The sequence below is a fragment of the Hyperolius riggenbachi genome, chromosome 5 (assembly GCF_040937935.1).
Source record: "Hyperolius riggenbachi isolate aHypRig1 chromosome 5, aHypRig1.pri, whole genome shotgun sequence".
In the NCBI taxonomy this organism is placed as follows: domain Eukaryota; kingdom Metazoa; phylum Chordata; class Amphibia; order Anura; family Hyperoliidae; genus Hyperolius; species Hyperolius riggenbachi.
This window is the reverse complement of record NC_090650.1, coordinates 324,374,628-324,400,798: the sequence shown is the minus strand read 5'-3', so window position 1 is coordinate 324,400,798 and position 26,171 is coordinate 324,374,628.

Sequence of the window (26,171 nt, the reverse complement as noted above, 5' to 3'; positions counted from 1 at the left end):
CATAGGAGACAGACAAACATGGAACCTGCCATGAGCTGTCAGGAGCATCATTCTCTGCAAATACTATATAAAGATTCTGTGAAGTACAAACGTGGACAGTGAAATGCATATGTAATGTAAGTACAGCCAATCTTTAGCTACTGATATATGTGTTTATTTTCTCTGAGACCTTATACCTAACAGCTCCTCTTTAAATAACATGTCTGGTAGATGCCTGAAAGACGAACTTGATATTACCAAATGGCATAATTTTCAAACAAAGTTGCATTTTTGGGGGCTATATGATAAGAAAACGGAAGACAGGCCTATCTGCTGTGACTGAAAAAAATAATAATATTTTAAGTGAGGCAGAAGCTACCAGCACTAGTTATGCTGATACCTGGTGCTGGTGTCCTCTGCCTAGTGGTGCCCATACATGGTGCAATAAAAACGTTTAATTTCCCCATTTATTCTACCAAAACGATCGAATCGAAAATAATCTTTTTTTTTCGATCTAGAAAAACGAACACTTATTCCGTTTCTTTCAATAAAAATCCGATCTAACATGTTGGAAAAATCTTAATATTCGATCTAACTTGGAAATATTTGCATCTCATTAATCATCCCCAGTGATCAGCTATAATATAGCTGGGAAGCGGGGGGACAATTAGATGCCGGGTTATTTAATTTTTGCATGATATTCTAATTTTTCAAGCTCACCTGTATTTACAAAGTGGAGAAGTGGCAAAAACTTTGGTGAATAGAGTTATAATATTTAATATGCTGGCCCGGTACTTACATATTATCACATCTGGAAAGTTTTGCAGCTTTTTGTTGAAGTTCTGTTTGCTCCTCCAGGAAGATCTGACCATTTTTGGAAAGCTGAAAGTCCCGGCTTTCTATTGCACCAGGTCCCGAGTCGGTATGATGCTCAGTTCCCAAGTTATGGGGTTTTGCAGGAGGGGTGTCCCCTGAACTTTGCTGCAGAAAGTGCAGTTACAGAATTACGGGATGAACCCGACATGATGATAAGCAGCACATTCGCAGCATAAATCTGTGTCTTCACAACTTATGTCAAGTGCCCTGGGTCTCTCATTACAGATGAAGGAGCAGCACAGCTTTGCACCCTCGTCTCCTCTCTCTGTCTTACTGGCATGTGCAGGAGACTCAATTCCACTGTGCTCTCTGCAGCAAAGTGCAGGGGACACCCACCCCCAAACCACCCCTAACTTGGGAATAGGGCATCGCATTGACTCGGGACCCAGTGCAAAGGAAAGCCAGGACTTTCAGCTTTTCAAAAATGGATAGATCTGGCTGGGGGATCAAACAGAACTTTAACAGAAAGCTGCCAAACTTTCCAGACGGAATAATACATAAGTACCGTTGGCCCTTTATAATTAACATAAATAATACATACATATGTCACCAGTAATAGTCTATAATATTTCCTTTAAAGTTTTTCCTGGCACTCCCCTTTAAGAGTAGTGTGTTCTTTTACAGTCTACGCCTGCACAGCGTGGATCTGGAAGCAGCTTTTTATTACAAATCATAAGGTACACACCTGCCTCTGCTTCTATGTCATCTCACAATACAGCAGGTAGATACGTAATGGGCAATCATTTCAGAATGAGCATTACCTAAAATAAATGTCAACTTGATTTATTTAAAAGTAAAAAAACAGACATGTTTGTTAGAATATGAATCAAAGCTCAAACTAAAATTGCGCATTAAAATATATGCTAAATTGTAGCAGATGGAAGAGACAAGTGATACATACAGTACAGTGCATACATGGATTTGTATATATGGAAAGTAAGAACTGTGAATGCATTCTTGCAACAGCTTAAATGCATCTAAGCTACTAGATGGAGTCTATCCAGCGGAATCTAATGCTGTCACATGGCCTGCACAGGCGACCATAAAAACACCCTGTTTGAAAGGTAACCTGGTTCAGGCCATTAACAGGTGGCGTCTGCTGAGAATTCCTGGATCCTGATACCAGCAATGAATCTGACCATCCAAGAAACCGATCCAAAAAACAGAGAAATATATTAAAATACCATCTGCCCAAAAATGCAGTGACATTTTGGGGCCTAATGGGTCTCTTGAGCAAAAGGCTGGATCTGTAAGATATTTCAGTGCAGCTGAAAGTCGAAATTAAATATAGCCTTATGTATTTCAGCTGTGTATAGGAAATCAGGGTTGAATTTGAAGTCAGAACGCTGGTATTTATCAAACACTGAGAACATAAATAATACTACAAATGTGCATCAGATACAACACATGTTTGGTTATCAATATCACAGTTATCATGTCAATAATGTATTTCAGATTGTAGGGAAGTGGCAGAGGGGAGGGGTGTGTTGCCAGGAATATTTGTTGTTGTTAGAACTGGCTGGCAATCCTGATAGGATGATTACACATATTTAAAACTTGTGCATATCAAATATATAGTTGGTTGATTAAAGAACAGGTCCAGGAATCATTTTTACAAGTATTTAATAGAACTGTATTTTTTTCATTAAAATGTTGTAGTTGATTAAAATATAAAAAGAAAAGATTTGCTAACTTGTAGATCCATCCTCCTTAGCCACCATCTGATGCTTGTTTATCATCACAGGCTATGACTTCCTACTAGAGGCTGACAGCCATATCAGGCAGATATTTTCTGTGATCATGGATTAGCCATGATTCACAAGCATTTTTTCACTATTCGACTTCGGTATTCGACGCCGTCATCGATACTGGATCACGGAAATCTGCCACGGTCATGATCACGGGGATCACGGTAAAAATTAATTTGTGATTATCTCACGCCGACTTTAGCAGTTAATAGCAAAGCCCCCTTACATGGTAGGAACACCACATTTTCCAGATAAGAACAGTGGGAACAAGAGGAAAAATATTTTTTTCAAAAAGACCTTATAGTTTTTGAGAAAATCGATTTTAAAATTTCAAAGGAAAAAAGTACATATTTAAATGCGGCAAATGACAGTTCTTAGTGAAACAATTCCGACTTTAGCAGTTAATAGCAAAGGCCCCTTACATCCTAACAACACCAAATTTTCAGGATATGTTAAAAAGATAGTGGGAAACAATATTTTAAAAAAAAATTTAAAAAATTTTTTATGTTCAGATAGTGGGAAATGTTTTAAAAAAATGACATGGAGTCCTTCCCGAGCCTCTGTAGCCCCTTGTCCTCCATGCAGGTTGGGATAGCCAGAATGCGGAGCCCCGGCCGACTGGGGCTTCACACCCTGAGCTATACCAGCCCGCATGGTCCATGGTATGGGGGGGCTCCAGGGGAGAGGGGCGGCCAAGCCTTCCTCTCTCCCCTGAAGCCCTTGTCCAATCCATAGACAAGGGGCTCTTCCCCACCTCTGGTGCCCCAGGAGGAGGTTGGGAAGATGACCCCTTTAAGAAGAGGATCCCCAGATGCCCGCCCCCCCTCCCAGGAGAAATGAGTATAGGGGTACAAAGTACCCCTTACCCATTTTCGCAAAGGGTTAAAAGAAATAAAAACACAACCACGAAAAAAGTATTTTATTATTCTAAATTAACCATAAATACTTACCTGTACCTTTAAAAAAAGTTCCCACGCCAATATCCTCGGAAATGTCCCACGCCAATATCTTCTAATTTTGCGATATTCATTAACTTAATGGAAGATCTCCGCCACCCTGACGCCACACACGACCCCCCCCCCCCCCCCCGCGCAGCTATACTAATTAGTATAGCTGAGAATGCGTCCTTTAGGAGGCATAGCCACTGCCTCCCGCTGTCCTCCCTGCCTCCTCACCTGTCACCCTTACCTAGCCTGGCACCTGATGCACCCATGGGTGTATCTGGTTTGACATTTTGCATGACAAGTCAAGGTAAACATGTGTACATTTAGAACAGCCCTACTGAAAACTTGTCTGTATTCCTTTTTTTAAATTACAGGGGATAATAAACCAGGTCTAAAAGTTCCAGTTCTCCCTAATTGCTTATTAGACATCATAAAACCATTGTGCAGCTGTTCAAACACTTCAGAAAGCCAGATACAGCAGTCATGTAACTGAGACAGAAAAAAAAATATCTACAAATCTACTGAAGCCTATGACAGCCAATCACAGTGATTGGCTGGCGGTGGGAGGGAGCTAGGGAAAATAAATAAAAAAAAGTTCATTTTATTGAAAAAATAAAGGAATAAATATTGATTAAAAACAAACAAACACTGGGGTGCGATCAGACCCCAGCAACAGAGAGCTCTGTTGGTGGGGAGAAAAGGGGGGGGGGATCACTTGTGTGCTGTGTTGTGCGGCCCTGCAGCTTGGCCTTAAAGCTGCAGTGGCCTATTTTACAAAAAATGGCCTGGTCTAACACTGTGGTCCTCAAGAGGTTAAAGTTACTCTTCTTCTTTCACACAATGGGCCCAATCCAAATCACTTTTTCTACTAGAAGATACTTTTTCATCTTCTGTACTTTCACAATTGGTTTGAAATATCCTAAAAAAATAACACATTAGCCCTCTAACTGCAAGCCTCCTGAGATACGTTGAGTGTTTCCTGCAGAAGCATGTTAAAAACACCAATGCCTATATTCAGGATACAAAACATGTATTTAATGTCCTTGGGGACCTACAGTTGGGAGAGTCACTGGATACTATGCACCTTGGACGTAACCTCCCTGTTCACAATAATTGACCATCAGAAAGGATTGGATGCAGTGGATTTTCATCTAAAAAAGACAAAAAGATGAATTAAACACAAGGAATTTTTTTTGTTAAGATCAATAAAAACCCTTTTGAATTTGGAGAAAAACACTTTTGAAGGTCAGTGGGACGGCAATGGGGACTATGTTTGCACCAGGGTAAAATAATCCATTTATGTCCCATTGGGAGGAATAATACGTGTAAAGGGAATGGGGCGTTGGTGCAGAACTGGTCCTGTGGGTCTGTTTTTTTGATGATGTGTTGGTGATCTGGAGGGGTGATATGAACAATAAGGACAGGAGAATTAAGCTTACTGCAAATGTGGACAGACAATGTATTAATTTTCTTGATCTAGAGATATATGTGGAGGATAGCCATTTACGGCCAAGACAAGAACAGTCCAAAAATCTGTTAACAGTTAGATTCTATACACCAGCTACCATCTCCCAAGATAACTAAATAATGTACCTAAGGGAAAGTTCACCAGGCTGCACAGCAACTGCAGTGAGGTAGAGGAGCATAAGGCAGAGAAAATGGTTGGATCTTTTTTTAGGAAAGGGTTATCCAGTGGAGCAGGCGGAAGAATCTAGGAAGATTGTTAGACATAGGGTATGTGAGGATTTACTGTCCCCAAACACTAAAACAAGAATGGGATAGGATTGATTTTATTGTGATTTTTCATCATACTACATAATCACATATGATTGCAGGGATTATAAGGAAACATTTGGAGGTTTTGAAGGAGGACAAAGTGTTGAGGGAATTAATACTGGACAAACCACAATTAATATTCAAGAGAGCCCCAAATATAGGACTGTCAATAGCCATGGTTGCCATAGAGAGGGATAAGAGTGGGGATGGAGGCAAACCAGCCAAAGCAAGAAGGGGCAAGTTTGTAAGATGTGAGTGGTGCCCATACTGCAAAAGAATATGTAACCCTGGTAAAGTAATGGAAGCATTGGATTCAGCTAGATCCAAGATCACATGTGGGGTGATCCATTGTATCTAAGGCCCCTGCCAACATAGATATGTGGGGAGGACAAAAAGATCAGAAAAGAATAGGAGAACATTTTATAAATATTGAGAATAAAAATATGCGGCAGCTCCTTCTCAAAACATTACAAAGAGAAACATCGGGGAAGCCTAAAAGGAACGACTTTCTTTGGATTGGAAATAATAAAACCTAATAAAAGGGGGAGGATTATATACAAAAAATGTCACAGAATACATCTAAATGGATTTCCAAGTTAGACTGCAACCGAATAGATTTCAACACTGAACTGGAGCTATTTGGGTTTTTCAAGTGATAATGCTCACTTGATGTATTTTCTTTTATGACATGAGTGTTTATATTTTATATCTACTTGTAAATGTTTAAACATAAAATAAAACCATGGGATATCTAAACAAGTTTTAGAAGTAGAAAGATAAATACAATTGTTTATCTTATCAGTTTATTTTCACCTCAGGTTCACTTTAAAGGGAACCTAAACTGAGAAGGATATGGATTTTTCCTTTTAAATAATACCAGTTGCCTGAATCGCCTGCTGATCCTGTGTCTCTAATACTTTTAGCCACAGACCCTCAACAAGCATGCAGATCAGGTGCTCTGACTGAAGTCAGACTGAATTAGCTGCATGCTTGTTTCAGGTGGGAGATCCAGATACTACTGCAGCAAATTGATCAGCAGGAGAGTCAGGCAACTGGTATTGTTTAAAATGAAACATTCATATCTCTCTCAGTTTAGGCTCCCTTTAAACATTCATACACACATCATGCAACTTAAAGCACAACCAACCGCCCAACTTGACAAACTCTTGACTTGTTGTTTGCCCGACCATTATGTACACACGCACTGACCAACTAAACAAACAACTCATTTAACCACTTCAGTACCAGCACCCTCTGCCCCCTGAAGGACCAGAGGGTGTTGGTGCAGTAAACCGCCGCTTCCCGACGAATCGCCGCTAAAATCCGCCGCTCCCGCCGGTCACGTCGCTCTGTCCCCGCCGCAGGCTGCTCTCTCTGCCGTCTCTATGACGGCAGAGCTCTGTGCGCCGATCAGGAGCCGCTTTCATTGGCTCCTGACCCTGTCACTCAATGTAAGCCAATGGGAACGGCTTACAGGAATGACAGGGCCAGGATCCAATGAAAACGGCTCCTGCCCGGCTCACAGTGCTCTGCCATCATAGAGGCGGCAGGGCAGCACATTGCGGCAGGGACAGAGCGACGACAGCGGCGGGGGCGCGCGGTGAATGGGATGTAGAGTTTACGTCCGGTCAGAACCGCAGCATCGGTCTGCAGGTAGTTAAATACTGCGCGCGCACCATATCCGCATTCAAAAAAACTTGCACATGTGGTCAACCTGCATGATAGTTGGTCATTTGATCTGCCCGTTGGATCGGGAAAACCACCTTTTATCAGTCACTCTTCTATTCGTTTGTTGCCCTTCACATGCCCAACTATTGTCCAAAACATCAATTTGGAACAATAGTTGGGTGGAAAAGTTGCACGTGTGTACGAGCCTTAAGTCTGGGACAGGACAGCCAATCAAACATTTTGACCACATGGGCCACCCCTACCGCCACATAAAAGAAACTAACCTGCCAGCCATTTTGTTACAGTCTGCCTGGAGTCATACCTCCCAATATAGGGTTTTGTGTTTTTTTTTTACATTTATTATTATTATTATTATTTTGGTTGGACTTGATGGTCTGATGTCTTTTTTCAACCAAACTAACTATGTGACTAAGTAACTATAATACCAGTTGCCTGGCAGCCCTGCTGATCTATTTGGCTGCATTAGTGTCTGAATCACACCAGAAACAAGCATGCAGCTAATCTTGACCGATTTGACAATAAGGTCAGAAACACCTGATCTGCTGCATTCTTGTTCAGGTGGTCTATGGCTAAAACTATTAGAGGCAGAGGATCAGCAGGACAGCCAGGCAATTTGTATTGCTAGAAAGGTAATAAATATGTTAGTCTCCATATCCCTTTTGCTTCAGTTGTCTTTTAAGCCATGCCCCTGCCACACCCCTAATAATGCCCCCAGCACACTCTTAGTCATACATACCAAAAAAGATTTCATAAGAAAAATATGTTGTTTTACAATTTAAACCACACTGATCCTTTCTAGTCTGGTTATTTTTTACCTTACTGTGCAGTTCTGCTGCGACCTGCAACGACGTGTGGCAGACTGGAAGTCATGTAAGTCTACGGCGATGCATGTGTATTCAAATGCCCTCTACAATTTTTACACGTCATGCATCCGCGGAAGCGTATTTTAGCAATACGCTTCCGTGCACGTGATCGCTTTGCCACAGGAAGTAAGCATCACTTCCTGCTTGGCTGGCTGCCAGACAGGGAGTACCGTGTTCTAATGTGGTAATCCCTGAAGTCCTGTTTTTGGCAGTGCGGCTCCCATGCCGCACCGCACCGCTACCGTGAATTCTCAGTGTGAAACCAGCCTCAGGCTCACCGGTAGCTGTTGGCCAATATAAGTAGATGTTAAAGAGACACTGAAGCAAAAAAAAAAAAAAATGATATCATGAATTGGTTGTGTAGTATGGGTAATTACTAGAACATTGGTAGCAAAAAAAATATTCTCATATTTTTATTTTCAGTTATACAGCTTTTTTTTTATAACATTGCACCATTCTCTAATATGTGCAATTTACACATTACTCAGCATTCTAAATGTTTTTATAGAACAGGCAGTGAACTTTTGACCTGTCTTGAACTATTCTCTGCAAAAGAAAAACACAATAGAGCTGAGATAACCTAATCAGAAGTCAGAGCTCTCTGCGACTTTCAAAAGGTGCGTGCACACGCACTACAAAAGGCAACTACGGGTCCGCCGGACCCTCCCGCTGGGCGGTCTTTTAGCTGACAGTAGCGCGTGTGTACGTGCTGCTGGCGGACTGATAAGGCTGTTTCTGAACGATCCGCTGAGCGGAAACAGCCTTATCAGTCCGCCGACAGCGCGTAGACACACGCTACTGTCGGCTAAAAGACCGTCCAGCGGACCCGTCGTTGCCTTTTGTAGTGCGTGTGTACGCACCTAAAGTCGTACAACTCAATGGCTCTTTTGCATAGATAACAACTGGAGTTTCTTAACTCTTCCTGTACTGGAAACAAATGTTAGACTTATGTCTCTGCTCCTAATGCTTTATTTCTTAGCTGTACTACACATACAAATCATTATATCATATTTCTTTTTTTCCTTCAGTGTCTCTTTAAAGTGTACATGAAGGGGAAAAAGTGCCCAGTTGAGTACTTACCTAAGTAGAGGGAAGCCTCTGGATAATTAGGAGGCTTCCCCCAACTTCCTCCACCTCGCTGTTCCAGCGCTGGGACCACTGAAGCCCATCCACAAAGGCTGAATATAGTGCTTGGACATTTAGTATAATGTTTCTAACTATAGAGCACCTCAATGCCATCTGTACCAAATATTTTTTTAATTAGGAAATTGATATGAACCTTGTCCCCAACACATCCCGATGCAATCAGGTGACTTAAGGTGCGTACACACGCACTACCAAATGCAACGACTAGTCCACAGAGCAGATCATTCAGAAACAGCCTTATCAGTCCGCCGACAGCGCGTACACACGCGCATACTGTCGGCTAAAGACTGACCAGTGGGAGGGTCCGGCAGACCCGTCGTTGCATTTGGTAGTGCGTGTGTACACACCTTATGTGGCCAGAAAAGAGACTATTTTTACAGGAGAACTTAAGGGCCACCGGCTTAGGTAAACATCTCATTGTTAGTTAAAAATACAATACATAGATAGAAAAGATTGAGGAGCTGTTAGCTAAAAGTAAAAACTTCAAGTTACAGGCACCACCTGCAAACATCTTATGGAGATTGCTACTCTGGGAGACCATTAGGTTAAATGGAGGCGGTGGTCGCAATTCACTTTAATGTTCAAGGTCTATTATATAAAAATGTGTATATTATTAGAAAATGAAGCAATATGAATCTAATTGTGGAAATGAAGAATACACACATGGACAGCGTGACATATGGTAGTTTAAAGTGTAATGAGAAGTTATAAACCTGCACGTGATCTGAAAGATATTCATTATGTGGATTAATAAAGAAACTGAGACAAAAGAAATATAAGAACTTGTACACATGAGCTAATCCCTGCTTGATAGATGAAACTCTAATTGTTTCTTAGATGCCTGGTGCTAAGTTATGAGCAGAGGCGCGAACCTTCCACTCAAGATTAAGCTATGTCAATATCAAATGCACCTCTGAAGCTGCGCTAAAAGCAGGTAAAAGTTATTCGATCCTGTGGTTAACGTTACTATGGAAACAACTTCCTCTAGTAGGCTCTACATCCCTATTACATCTATCACACTTTGTCAATGGCTGTTCTAGAGATATTGCTATGGAACACTTAGGGATAGTGACCAGCTACCTTTGTACATCAGTTAATTTCTTTTTGTTCTCTGCGAATAACTCATTTCTGAAACAAGAAACCGAGAGCTATAAATATATGCTTATATGAGGAAATTAAATACTTACAGAAAAAATGTATACAAAAGAAAAAGTATAATTACCAAATAGTTGAAGCGGTCATTTACAAGGCTATTAAAAGGGTTTGGTGCTTATTTAAAAGTTGGATTTTAAAGGTGCCCATTAATGGTACAATTTTTTTCTTTAGATGCAATATTTTGACACGTTTTTTATGACTGAATTGTACAAAAAAACTGGAACAGAACATTTAATCTATCTGAAAGTTGAGAGAAATGCCTGATGAGAGAAAATGCCCTAATGTACCCATTTATGGGAACAATTGATAATTACCTTCAGATTACCTAATTTTTTTAAAAATGTTCTGACAAGTTACCCCCACAGCTTATATGCGAGTCAGTGGAGCACAGTGGATAGTGGAGCAGGTTTTGTTACTGGCAGAGGAGTTTAAGGCTTGTGCACTAGTAATTCTGCTTTTGCCAGCTTGCTCCCTGCTGCATATGTGGCCCTCATTCCTTGCAACATGATATGCAGAGTGCGCTACTCAAGACAACCTGTGTCCCCCCTTGGCTTGTGGAGTGGAGCGTGCAAGTGGTTCAATGATCAGTGATTTTTCCGGTGTGGCAAGCGCTGTGTCTTATGTCTATGACTAGGGGCATCTTGAGACACAGGGTACATCTGTCTATGGGGAGGGGGGCTAACTTGTACTAGCGGCACATCTGGCTACTGTGGAGGGTGTTATACTGGGAAGGGGGCTTTTATGCGAGTAAATCACTTTTTCCTGCTTTCTGAGGGAAAAGTGGGTACCTTGGCTTATACGCGGGTCAGCTTATATGCAAGTATATACAGTATATATATAATATATACATAAAAAAGTGCATCCAAAGATCACATCAGATAAAAAAATTGTGCCGTTAATGGGCACCTTTAATTTTTATGTATAAAATAGTAATCCAATTTATTCTTAAAGTCATAAAACATATGTCACATATATTATTATTCAAAGATCAAATATTTCATAGATAAAGGTAACTATAAAATAGTGACATAATTGATTCACAGACCTTACACTCAAACAGTTATCAACTAGGTGTAGAATGTGCAGTGAACATGGAAAAAGGGTATCGCAATAGATTAGGCTCTGCTGATAGCTGCTAGTAGAATATTGGTAAAATTAGCTTATTTTACGTTATTATTTTACTGATATGTTACTTTAGTCTGATCTAACCCTATTCTCACTTGCACCCTCCTTCTACTGATGCCATACCCTAACCGACCACCTGCGTTGCAATCTCTGCGGATGTAAGTGCAGCAGTTTCCGCTAAAAACTCCCTCTGCTGATATCTGGACAACCTAATTATGATAATTATCAGGCATCAGCGACACCCAAATTACCACCGATACGCCGGCATAGCCGCAATTAACATTGCAGTCTATGGGGTTCCCATTTTTACGAAGCTCCGCCGGTGTCCAAATTATCTTCTTCAGCTGCAGAATACAAAAGCTTAATAATACTTGTTGGTAAGTTCTCCAAGCCTTTGTGTAGCAATACACATGCCATATTCTCTGTGTTGTTTCTTAAAGTGACACTGAAGCGAAATAAAAAAATATGTGTGAGAGAACGCGGAAAAGCCGCCGCGTGTGCTGACAGCAAGGCGGCTAATTCCGCGTCCAGCACGGCGGTTTGCACGCAGAAGCATGTGTCTGGTACTGTGAGAGAACGCGGAAAAGCCACCGCGTATACTGATAGCAAGGCGGCTGGTTCCGCGTCCAGTGCGGCGGTTTGTATGCAGCAGCATGCGTCTGGTGTGGCTGAGTCTGTTAGTTCACACAGATTCAGGAATACGCACGCGCGCAATGAAAGGCAGAACTTTTATGACGGCCAAGGGGGGATCAGCTGACCAGGCTGGTCGGCTGACCTCAGAGCAAGTGGCTATTGGTCTATCACTTAGGGGTGGCGCCAGAGAGCGCTACTCTATATATAGTTACTGCTGGACAGTCACAAGTTGTCTGCCGTTGCGATCACTACGTGGAAGCACTCAGACCTTAGTCAGATCCAACAGTGTGTTTGAACCAGGAGGACCTGGGAATTCACACTGAGCCAGATTACTACTGTGTTATTATTGTGTTATACCTAAATATGGTATATTTTTTATTTTCAGTTATATAGATTTTTTTTATAACATTGCATCATTCTCTAATGTTTGCAGTTTACATACTACACTCAGTATTCTAAATGATTTTACAGAGTAGGCTAGTGAACTTTTGAAATTTTCTCTGCAAAAAAACAAAAACAAAATACAGTGACAGTCTCTTGAGATAATAAGTTTCAGAAGACAGAGCTCTCTGCGACTTTGAAAGTCATGGAGAGATCAGTGGCTGTTTTGCATAGATAACAACTGGAGTTTATTAACTCTTCCTGTACGGGAAACAATATTAGACTCATATCTCTGCTGCTAATGTTTTATTTCTTAGCTGTACTACACAACAAATCATTAAACCATAAGTTTATTTTCATTTCAGATTTCCTTTAAATCCCTGTATCTCCTCGACTAAATGATAACAATAACAATAATATTTATATAGCGCTTTTCTCCCTGGAGACTCAAAGCGCTGTGACCCTGCATTATGCAGTCTCAAAGGCTAGGGGAAAGAGGTGAGTTTTTAGCCTTTTTTTAAAGCTGTCCAGAGAAGGAGCCTCTCGTACTGATTGTGGAAGTGAGTTCCATAGAGTAGGGGCTGCATAGGAAAAGGCCCGAGCACCAAATAATAAGCGTATCCTGGGAATAACCATCTTCATCTTGTTGGCAGAGCGGAGGGTGCGTGGAGTGGCATAAAGTTCCAATAGATCCGCTATGTATTTGGGTCCCATGTGGTGTAGAGCCTTGAATGTCAGCAGGCAGATCAACTACAAGTCTTTTTTATAGGTGGCTAATCATTTTGCCCAGTTACATTAGGAGGATTGTTCATCCTTGTCTTTCCACTGAGTAGAAAGTGTTTTCTGCCAACAAATTGCATAAATTACTCTTCACCCTGAAGGAATACTGGTTTACAAATTAGGCACAGGTACCGACAACCCCCCCCCCCCCCCCCCAGGGCTTGAATACGAAATGGAATTTAAATTTACTTTATTGATTTGTGTACAATTTGTTGGTCTGACAATTCTTTTATATGCTATCTTTTTGGTTTTTTATATGTGCCGTATCGTGTACCGTATCATGTGCATTATTGGATTTTCACTTCAACTGAAATACTTCCCATAATCCAGTTTCGGGTGGAGTTTTGCCTGTAAATTGATTGGTTGTGGAGTTCCCTACATGCTATGGCTAAGGGCTGGTTCAGTCTGAAACATGTCAGCTGATTGTGCTGTGTTCTGATTTCAGTAAAAAGTATTTTTGACTTTTCAAAGATTTCTCTGTGTGATTTTCTCTGTATTAGTTTTCTCTGTAAGATTTTTTATGTATTAGTGAAGCAAAGACACGTATGACAGCCTTAAGGTGGACGTACATCTAGTGATTTTGGCGGATCTCAGAGAGATATCTGTTGGGCACCATAAACTGCAGGCCGATTCCAGATTTATTTCAGCATGAAATCTTTTGGGAATTGGCCTTGTGACTCCGCCATTTCGCCATGCCCCCCCGGCCGCTGTCCCCCTAATGGTTTATGCCCCCCCAGTGCCTGTGCCTATCACGTGGGGGCACAAATGTGGAAGTAGAGTGAGTACACAGACGGACAGAGAGCAGATAAAGTATAACTGCATGGGCAGCTGTGGGACCTAAAACATTAGGGGGGGCAGCTGCTGGGGGCTTCCGTCATGTTCAATGCTTGCAATTATCGTACATTGCTACCACTGCGCCCCCTGAGCAAGCATGTTGGCCCCAGATTATCCAGCATGTCTGATTGATACATGCAACCGATTTCGGCCTGAAATTGGTCGAATTGTCGATCGGCATGCTCTTGGCGGCACCAATTTTCATCATATTCGATAACAATTTTTGATTTTGATGTTTGAGCGGCTGCCAAGTCTACAGATGTATAGCCACCTTCAGAGCAGAGTAGCTTTTTGACAAACAAGTCAACAACAACTCCTCTAACGTTCCCTTTAAACAAGGAGGTATGTGATGGGTAGGTTAAATAGAATCAGCAAGTTAATAAAGAAAATAACGTTGTTGAAGGTCTACTTTGCCCAAGAGGTTGATACAAGTAACTGTTGATGGTATATATTAACATTGCTTTGTTTGTATCAAATGTAATGGCTGTATGGAGAAATCCTCATTATTGTACGGCCCTGAAAGCGACCATTCCTTGTTCGCTAATGATAAAAATAATGAGTGCAGTGACATGGCAGTCATTAATTATAGCACAATGTGGGAGTTTGTGATCATTTCTAAATTGTCTTGTACAATAAAACAAAGGGAAAAGAAATGCTCAATTATGTTAAATAGTGTAGCTGCTTCAAATTAATTATCATGTACCCAGCTTGCTAAATAAAAGACTGAAGTGTATGCAAGAGGTTTGAAGTGATAAAGAGGCATGCTGCTGGTCCTTTATTGTGCAAAATCTGCACACGAGAGGTCAGGCAGAAGGAGTTCCGCAAATAACAAGGATCTGGTATTATCAGTAGAATAAAACAAGAGAAAATAGTCCATTGAACTACAGAACAAATGGGGAATGTCAAGTGAGCCAGAACTATGGATGAGTATTCAGGAAGGTCTGGATTACAGTTCAGGGGAGTTGCATAGAGTCTAGTGCGTAGCTCGTGATTTACATACTCTAAGTTATTTTTAAAATTCAGGATCTTTATGGAAATACAAACAGAAAATAGGAGAGTGGAATCATTGATGGTGTGGATGTGTGGAAAGTATGTACATTTAATGCAAATTAGAGTTTGGAACTCGGCCAATTGAATGCACTTCCTGCCAATTTGGACTGGCCCAGTTCCAAACTGCATATGATTTGCATGCAATTAGGGCTATACCATCTCTACATGAGCGGCTAGAAATATGGAGTAGACAAGATAGTAATATCAGCAGCTAATTTATCAAAAGGAGGAAGAGTAGAATTTCAGCTAGTAATTATAACAAGTATTATGACTAGCATCACTTGGCGGCCATGCTGATGTGTAAATCTTTCAAGATACTTTCTATAACTTTTTTACTGGATTTAGATGGCCACCCAAATGCCACTTGAAGCTAACCTAAACTTTGCATTTAGCCATGTTTGCTAGATGGACTGTCTTCAGTACCCTGTCCTTACCTGTAGTTAGTACAGTGTTTCTCTCCTGATCTCCAGTCTTCACACTACCTGATATTCTCTACTGACTCAAAGAGGCTGCCATGGACAGCTCTCCATCCATCTCAGCAATAAACATAGTACTACCAGCTAACACCAAATAAGGGTTCGTAGTTAAAAGAACTAAGGCCCACCACCAGGATTGGCCCCTCATCTGCATCTCATACTTCTCTTACAGCTGTCTACAGTTTGCTAATGACTCTGCCATATCCTCTGTGGTATCCAACCTCACAACAGCTGCTAGCAACCCCACCTAGTGTTACCACCTTCCTCACTCCTCAAAGGCCTACCTGCTCCATGCTTCTTTACTGTACCACCTACCCCACACAAAGCATGGAAGGAGATTTGCCTGTTTCTTCCAAAGCCTCCCCATCCCCCAGTACAGTTGTTCATGAACACCTTCCCACTTCACTATGAACACTGGACATGGCTTAACCCAATAACTAAGTAAGAAATTATCTAAAGTAAAAAAAAAAACTACATATACACCTCCAGATAGCGCTCCAAGGACAAACTTCAGGTCAGCTGACTTACTATCACCTCCAATAGTATCGCCCTGTGAAGTTCACACTCACCAGCGGTGATGGGCCAGTGTCACAGTGGCCTTACAGCACTTTTGGGGCATTATTAGGTTCCCCACACCTTATGGCAGTAGGTTTCCACTTGTATTCATTCCTTGGGGTATTTATTTTTGATCACCACAAATAGCACATTGCCTCCAAGATGTACCTCAATGTCAATAGAGAGTTTATCATTGCGCAACACTCTTAAAAACAAGTAAGCTTTATTAAAACATTGCACTCACGTGGTTAAGGATTAAGTGACAGCTTGTGGAGTTTTGCAAGAAATGGGCTCCACCCCGTGCGGTCTCCCGGGCTGACCGCCGTACGTGTTTGTTTCCAAAGCCGCGTATTCCGCCGTGGCCACCGCTACACTATCCTCTGCTCCACGCTATCCGGCTTCCGGGTATGGCTACTCCCTACCGGTTTCATCACAGTATGACTCATTCAGGGGATGGAGCCATACCATACAGCGCTGATCCTTATGCCTACAGACACCTCCCCATATGGGCACACCCCTTAGTCGCGTCATGCATTCCGGGGCCCAGGAGAGCGTGGTTTTGCCTGCTTCCGCATATACAATCATTCACATGTTACAAACACAATTCTCTATCTTACTAACAACTCATTAAAAACAGCATAATCATATCATTTCCACTTGCGGTTCCTACAAAACCTCACATACATATCTCCTATTGCACAATAATATCATCAGTACCTAATTAAAAACATAGTTAAAAAACATATGTACGCAGCCTCATTACTATCCAAGACATATTGTTTTGTAACAATATTACCCCTAACATGACTCTCATGATGTTTAATACGATTGATCTAATTATTATTCCAATATCCTCATGTGCTTCTCATATATATTATCTTTTAATGCCCCATATGCACCATACTCTCTTCCGCCCCCTATAGATAAATTATTACCCCCTCTAAAAAAAACTAGAGTTGTTATCTATGCAAGTATAAAACAAATCTTATGCGCTTAGGATAAAAAACAATAAAATTGCAAACGTGGTTCGCGTCTCAATATTGCTGTGGTTGCAATGAATTCAAAATATTTCTAAAAAGTCCGCGCTCATAATCTGAATTTAAGATACAAAATAGAGTCTCACTGTCCCCTTTCGGGTCGTCCACAGACCATCCCGGTCAAGGTTCACACTACGAGTGCCCAGGATCCTCCAAAGATGTATCAGCCAAGATTCACGTTATATGCAAAATAAAAATAAAACAAACATAGTGTGGCACTGTATGCACTAGGGAATTTTCCAACACCTCTCCAAAGTGTAGACCTCCGTCACCTAACACACCACACCGACTGTGCCTGGACACCCCCCAATGTGCCCGCACTCACCCTGTTACCCTCCTAAATATCCGGAGGTGGGAATGATAGCTTTTGGGGGTAGAGGTTATCCGCACTTTCCGAGGCTCAGTAATCCACTTGTTCCATACACAGCACTATGACATAGGCTTACCCCTCCCTGGGGTAGGGGCAGCCTCCGTAGAAGCGCATTTGCGCGAAACGGCCGTAAGGCTTTCATCCCCCAGCACCCACCGCACAGCTTTACCAGCAAACCGGCAAAAACCCAGGTCTGATTCCCGCCTACTGCACCAGGGAGGGGTAAGCCTATGTCATAGTGCTGTGTATGGAACAAGTGGATTACTGAGCCTCGGAAAGTGCGGATAACCTCTACCCCCAAAAGCTATCATTCCCACCTCCGGATATTTAGGAGGGTAACAGGGTGAGTGCGGGCACATTGGGGGGTGTCCAGGCACAGTCGGTGTGGTGTGTTAGGTGACGGAGGTCTACACTTTGGAGAGGTGTTGGAAAATTCCCTAGTGCATACAGTGCCACACTATGTTTGTTTTATTTTTATTTTGCATATAACGTGAATCTTGGCTGATACATCCTTGGAGGATCCTGGGCACTCGTAGTGTGAACCTTGACCGGGATGGTCTGTGGACGACCCGAAAGGGGACAGTGAGACTCTATTTTGTATCTTAAATTCAGATTGTAAGCGCGGACTTTTTAGAAATATCTATGCAAGTATGCAAAAGAGATTGTCAAATTTAGTCTGGTTTTCTGAAAAGTAAATATAGTTTAAAACAGCTGAGAAACAGTTAAATAAGGCTTCTAATTAGATTAAAGTGTAGGGAGGTTTAAGGTGTCATTATTTTTTTTTCTCTTTAAAGTGGAACCAAATTAAAAATACAAGATTTCAGAAATAAAATCTATTTTCTAAATTATAATAATAAATAGCAGCCTTTTTGCAGCTGCATGATGACAAATATAAGAATATTTTACATTTATTGGAAGAACCCCTCCCTTCCTTTCATATTGCTGGGACAGTATCCAGCAGACTGGTGGAGTAGGAGGTGTCCAGCAAAGGAGGAATTGCTAATGGCTGCCACCTGTATAACCCTAATTATGAAAAGAGAAGGGTGAAAAGCAGGAACTGCAATGCTCATAGGCTTGAAGGAGTGTTTATTTATCTTTGTATGTGTCAGAGTATTGCAACTAAATATTTTGAATTAAAAAAAATGTTTATTTTGGGTCCGCTTTAAGTTTAGCAAGGCAGAGTGGGGATTCTAAACAGCGACTGTGACCGTCTGATGCAATTTAAAAAATGAAAGCCATTAAACTGAAAATAAAAATACGAGTCTCATTTCCATGTTACTAATGTTCTTTTTGTCATCAATACTGCATGAATAATCTTATAAGTTTATTTTCACATTCTTTCTTCTTCTCTGTTTTATAATATTAAACACAGAAAAAGAACCAAAGTAAGCTAACATTCACAAATTGTTGTTCACTTTGCGTGAGAAAACATGAAAGAGTCCCTTTAAAAAGAAACCGTGACCAAGAATTGAACTTTATCCCAATCAGTAGCTAATACCCCCTTTTACATGAGAAATCTATTCCTTTTCACAAACGGATCATTGGGGGCTCTGTATGGCTGATATTGTGGTGAAACCCCTCCCACAAGAAACTCTGAGGACCATGGTCCTGGCAGTTTCCTGTCTGTGAACCGTGTTGCATTGTGGGAAATAGCTGTTTACAGCTGTTTTCAACTGCCAAAAAAGCAAGCAGCAGCTACATCACCTGCCAGCAGTAAAAATGTCACCATGTGATAAATGTCAGAATGTAAATCAGGGAGAGGAAAGATTTTACAATGGGCAAACACTGACTAAATCATTTATACATAATTATTGTAAAAATGAAGCACTTTTTTTATTAAATTAATTTTACTGGAGTTCCTCTTTAAGCATAGCCACTGACTGTACTGTCTAAAATACAGTATATACTGTATAACTTCTAAAGGTAATATCTTCTGGTCACCTGTATAGAAGTTGTAATCATGAATTCAAAGCTCAATTAATTACAAAGTATGCAAATCATGTGAAACGTTTTCCCCAATGATAATCAACCCAAAAACTGGAATACATTCACACAAAAGAAGCGAAGGAAAGCACATTATAATTCTATTTCTGTCTTGAAATCTCCAATCCACATACAGGACTATGTGGTTACTTTCTTCAGACTCTTTTTCAGATTTCAGAAGTTCAGAAACTCTCTTTTACATAAGCCCTTTGTTGTACCTTTCTTTGATTCCATCGATAAAAACCCTTCTGTGATTTCAAATGTGTCATTAATTCCTATGACAGAAAAAGAAGTATGGTGTGTCATTTGTGTCAGCGCTGTCACCGGCAGCTAACACACACACACCATGAGGTCTCAGTGTGTGTTCCTGTTCTGCTAGGAAGCCAAAGCTTCATCACTTCTGCTGCTGACAAGCTAATCATTTTAACCAATTTTGGGGCCAAATATAAGACCGCAGTGACTTTGTCATACTGGGTAAAACCTGCTACTCGGGGTCCTGATTTTAGATGCAACACCCATGGCTTTTTTTCAAATATGCTGGCCAGTGATCTAACGCATTAACCACCTCTAAATTTGCCTCAAAGATGACAATTGTTAGAGTCCTTAATTACCTTTAGTACTATCAGGTGGTAGGATACCGTGCTGAGTACAAGTGGAAAGAGACGAATGTGAGATTTCTTGCATTGAATGTGGCCATACACCATGCAATAATTTTTGCAGATTAGATGTTAGATTTGATATACACAAGAACAGGGGCGTAACTAGAAATCACTGGGCCCCCCTGCGAATATTTGGATGGGGCCCCCCCATAGGTGCCAAATAATCGTAATGGGGCAGCGTTTCACTGTAAATTAATTGTAAGGTGGGCAGCATTTTACCAGACAATCGTAATGTGGGCCAGAAAATCGTAATGTGGGCAGAGTTCACCAGAAAATCGTAATGTGGGCCTTTAGAAAATCATAATGTGGGCAGAGTTCACCAGAAAATCGTAATGTGGGCAACAGTTACCAGAAAATTGTAACGTGGGCAGCAGTCACCAGAAAATTGTAACGTGGGCAGCAGTCACCAGAAAATTGTAACGTGGGCACCAGTCACCAGAAGATTATAACGTGGACAGCATTCACCAGACAATCGTAATGTGGGCACTGCAGTCACCAGAATATCGTAATGTGGGCCAGAAAATCGTAATGTGGACAGAGTTCACCAGAAAATCGTAACGTGGACAGCATTCACCAGACAATCGTAACGTGGGCAGTGTTCACTAGAAAATCGTAATGTAGACAGAGTTCACCAGAAAATCGTAACATGGACAGCATTCACCAGACAATCGTAACGTGGGCAGTGTTCACCAGAAAATCGTAATGTGGGCCAGAAAATCGTAATGTGGGCAAAGTTCACCAGAAAATCGTAATGTGGGCACCAGTCACCAGAAAATCGTAACGTGAGCAGCAGTCACCAGAAAATTGTAACGTGGACAGCATTCACCAGACAATCGTAATGTGGGCAGCGTTCACCAGAATATCGTAATGTGGGACAGAAAATCGTAATGTGGGCAGAGTTCACCAGAAAATCGTAATGTGGGCAGCGTTCACCAGAAAATTGTAACATGGACAGCATTCACCAGACAATCGTAACGTGGGCAGTGTTCACCAGAAAATCGTAATGTGGGCCAGAAAATCGTAATGTGGGCAGTGTTCACCAGAAAATCGTAACGTGGACAGCGTTTACCAGACAATCGTAACGTGGGCAGTGTTCACCAGAAAATCGTAATGAGGACAGAGTTCACCAGAAAATCGGAACGTGGACAGCATTCACCAGACAATCGTAACGTGGGCAGTGTTCACCAGAAAATTGTAATGTGGGCAAGAAAATCGTAACGTGGGCAGAGTTCACCAGAAAATCGTAATGTGGGCACCAGTCACCAGAAAATTGTAACGTGAGCAGCAGTCACCAGAAAATTGTAACGTGGACAGCATTCACCAGACAATTGTAATGTGGGCAGCGTTCACCACAATATCGTAATGTGGGACAGAAAATCGTAATGTGGGCAGAGTTCACCAGAAAATCGTAATGTGGGCAGCGTTCACCAGAAAATTGTAACATGGACAGCATTCACCAGACAATCGTAACGTGGGCAGTGTTCACCAGAAAATCGTAATGTGGGCCAGAAAATCGTAATGTGGGCAGCGTTCACCAGAAAATCGTAATGTGGACAGCATTCACCAGACAATCGTAACGTGGGCAGTGTTCACCAGAAAATCGTAATGAGGGCCAGAAAATCGTAATGTGGGCAGAGTTCACCAGAAAATCGCAATGTGGGCAGCAGTCACCAGAAAATCGCCATGTGGGCAGCAGTCACCAGAAAATCGCAATGTGGGCATCAGTCACCAGAAAATCCTAATGTGGGCAGCAGTCACTAGAATATCGTAATGTGGGCAGCAGTCAGGGGCACCTCTAGCCATTTTGTCACTCCAGGTGAGAAAACCTGTGCCCCCCCCCCCATGAAAATAATCGTAATGCTGCAATGTTTCACCAGTAAATAATCGTGATATGGCAATGTTTCACCAGAAAATAATCATAATGCGGCAGCATTTCACCAGAAAATACACATAGGCAGGACTCCTCTCTCCCCCTTCCCAATAGTTCCCCCTAATACCCCTGATACCTGCCTGCACCGCAACCTATAAGAAAAAAACATTTACTCACCTGCAGAAGACTCATCTCCTGGCCTCCCTCTGGCATGCAGCAGCTCGCTTGATGATCTTCGTGCAGCAACTCCAGCTGCAAAACTCCTGCGCTGACAGGCAGAGCAGGGCTATGGGAAAATTGTTGGTACACTGAAGTAGGAAATTGCACCCGGCACCCGGCTGTTTATCTTGAGGGTTGGCCTCTCTGCAGGAGCTTGTATACGTAATGACAATGCTTCACTTAATCCACACACTCCTCCATAGGCTGTAAAGGTCATAACATGAGACGTGCAGCAAGTACAGTAGTGCAGAGCACAACTAAAGGACATACAGCACACAAGGAGATAACTGTGCACCTGTCTCTTTAAGACCTTTTATTGAGTAGACAGCAAACAGCCACGAATACAACAGTTTGACAAGTAGTAAAGATGCATCAAACCTGTGTGGTGGAGGGTGTCTTGGTGAGCTGGGAAGGGTGACCAGGGGGTGAACAGGACGGCACTACAGCCGTTTCACGCCGGAACTGGCGCTTGCTCACGTCACGTGCAGTGTCCTTAGAGAGACAGCGCCATGCGGCTCCGTTCATAGGACCTTCAGGCCGCGCCTCTGGCGCTGTCTCATTGGCTGGAGTGTGCAAGGAAAAAGTCAAATGTGAAGGGGCGGGGATCCACTATCATGCGGCTAAAAATCTGCATGGCATATTAAATAACATTGCTGGGATGCGTGCTTGATGCGTACATAAATTTGGGAAAAGTGATTGATGCGTACAAAATTGTGGCATGAGTGCATTGCATACAAAAATACAAAACATGAACTGTAAACCTTTGGAAACTTGCAAAAGAGCCCATAAAGGGCTTAAAGTGATAGACATCTTTCATGACACATGTGACTTAGTGCATACATAAACATTGTGCATAATAAAGTGCACCCCTAAGCATCAGCATTATTGCATAACGTAGCTACTGTTAATACTTAATCCCGTTTAAAATCATGCTTTGATTCTCGCATATTAAAAAACAAAGAAGCCCCCTTGACACCGCCCTCAAACCTACCCCATTAAAAGAAAGGGGGAGGTTGGGGGTGACAGAGCGAGTCCAATAACCTATCAGGGTGCTGTCACCCTATTGGACACCACCATATCACCTCCTGCCGGGGAGATGAAAATAACCCAAAACACTTAGGAAGGTTAATAAGATTCCTCGTTTTAATAAACGAAGGATCAACAGGTATAAAACATCCCTATTTACATACTGCTCATAGGGTCAACAGATCAAACAGAGAGCTAAAGAAGCGAAACAGGAGATCAGGAGCCTCACCGAGACAGTGCAAAATAGCAATCTTACACCGATAGAGAGATAGAGGAGCCCCAGAAAAAGAGAACAACCCCCAAAGGGGCGTCCGGAGAGTACCTTAAATTAGTGGGATAGAAAGAGGAAAAATGGCCCCCAAGGACCTGGATCTATTCCGATAGAAAATACTGGGGTCTAAGGCTGGTTGTCAGATCCAACTTTATTCACAGCAGGCCATGTTGGCCATACTAGGCATAGAGAATAAACTATAGCTGAAGTTTATTAACTCCGCTGTCCCTGTACCATAACGTCCAGAGTACCATGGATCGAGCAAGGAGGTTCCGGTATAATACCCTATCCTCCAAATCGCCCCATCAAGGGGTCACAGTCCCTACAAACAAAAAGAGGGACTGACAGTGTTTATTACACCATTGCTCGATGAGGAACAAGGAAAAAATTAGGCCAACTTGCCCAGCTGTAGAGACCCAGGTGGAAGGGAGGTCAAAGTAAAAGAAGATTGCCGCGCAGGCGGACAGTTCCTCAGTGGGGGAAGGGAAGTACATCAGACCAGGGGGGTCCAGTGGATGCAGTTCATAAGTATAGGAGGAAGGACGGTCACTAGGGGTCAAGGAAGCATGACAGTTCCAATCTATCATTCAGGCCCAAGGGCCCCATAGCTTCGGCACGTAATATGACCCTGGACTCTCGTCTGGTCAGCTCCTGATCACGGTTGACCCCCCTCCGGGACGGGGCGTCGTGGAGGAGCCCAGCGAATCTCAAACATCTCGCCCTGCCACCATGGACCTCTCTTACATGCTCAATCAATCTGGGGCAACCACTGCCCGATTTGATAGATTTAAAATGCTCCCCTATCCTTTCCTTCAAGGGGCGGGTAGTTTTGCCAACATAGTAGAAAAGGCAGGGGCAAAAAAGGACGTAAGAAACAAACTTGGTTTGACACGTAATAAACGCTCTCACTTCCCATTGAAGACTCCCCAAACAGTAGTTCGTGCCCTCCCACATGTTATTGCAGAAACTGCAATTACCACATTTGTAGTTACCCTTTGGGCGTCTAGCTGTCAACCAATTGATGACTGGAGGAGAACAATATTCACTCCGAGTAAGGGTGTCTCCCAGCGTAGGGGCTCTCCTATAGGCAACCCTGGGGGGGGGGGGTCGGGGAAGATCTTTTGGAGGGTAGGATCTCTGGCTATTATCCCCCAATTTTTCTTAATGACTTGGGTCAACTTTTTGGACATGGATGTATAGTCAAAGGTAAAGGTGAAGGTGTTATTCTTTTTTCTTTTGTTGTTTTTGCGGCCGAAGTCCCTGGAGAGAAGAGAAGGTCGATCCACCTTCCTGGCCCTATCCTGAGCCTTTGCAAGGGAGCGCTTGTCATATTTCCTGGCTTCCAGCCGCGCAGTGAGATCCTGCGCCTGTATCTCATACATGTCTGAGCTGGTGTTATTCCGTCTCAGACGTAGATACTGGCCGTATGGCAGGGAGGTCTTCACATGTTTGGGATGGAAGCTGCTTCTATGCAACAAAGAATTAACAGCTGTGGCCTTCCTGAATCCCTCACAGACCAGACCAAAACCTTCTGGCTTGATCCTCAAATCCAAGAAATTAATGGATTCGTCACTTATTTCCGAAGTGAACCGCATGTTCACCTGGTTGTCATTGAGGTAACTCATGAAGGCCATGAAATCCTCCCTACCTCCCTGCCACACGACCAGCACATCGTCCACATACCGGGCCCATTTTTTTAGTTCATGTTTTGTATTTTTGTATGCAATGCACTCATGCCACAATTTTGTACGCATCAATCACTTTTCCCAAATTTATGTACGCATCAAGCACGCATCCCAGCAATGTTATTTAATATGCCATGCGGATTTTTAGCCGCAAGATAGCGGATCCCCGCCCCTTCACATTTGACCATTTCCTTGCACACTCCAGCCAATGAGACAGCGCCAGAGGCGCGGCCTGAAGGTCCTATGAAGGGAGCCGCACGGCGCTGTCTCTCTAAGGACACTGCACGTGAGCAAGCGCCAGTTCCGGCGTGAAACGGCTGTAGTGCCGTCCTGTTCACCCCCTGGTCACCCTTCCCAGCTCACCAAGACACCCTCCACCACCCAGGTTTGATGCATCTTTACTACTTGTCAAACTGTTGTATTCGTGGCTGTATGCTGTCTACTCAATAAAAGGTCTTAAAGAGACAGGTGCACAGTTATCTCCTTGTGTGCTCTATGGGAAAATTGTGCCCGAAGCCTTGCATTGGAAACACAAATAGTCTCCAGAGCAGGGCTTCGGACGCCATTTTCCCATAGCCCTGCTCTGCCTGCCGACACCAACAGACTCCACAGGCTGCAGAAGTGAGCTTACGGGTTGTGGCCAGTGAACTGGCGCGGTGTCTGTCAGACGCCGCAAGCCATTTCACCACCTGTTGGGACACCATCTGGCGTAGGTTCATGTCCCCACCCCGCACAGCACTCGTGACCGACTCGTCATGGCAGAGGGGGATGGAAGGAGGCAGAAGGGGACAGAAAGAGCCACAGGGAGACAGAAGAAGGCACAAAGAGGCACAGAAGGAGGCACAGGGGGACAGAGGAAGGTGCAGGGGGAAGAGGTGGCACATGGGGACTGACGAGGCACATGGAGACAGAAGGAGGCACAAAGGGAGACAGAAGGAGGCACATGAGACAGAAGGAAGCAGAGTGGGACTGAAGGAGGAACAGGGGGCAGAGGTAGTACAAGGGGACAAATAAAGGCAAAGGGGACATAAGGAGGCACAG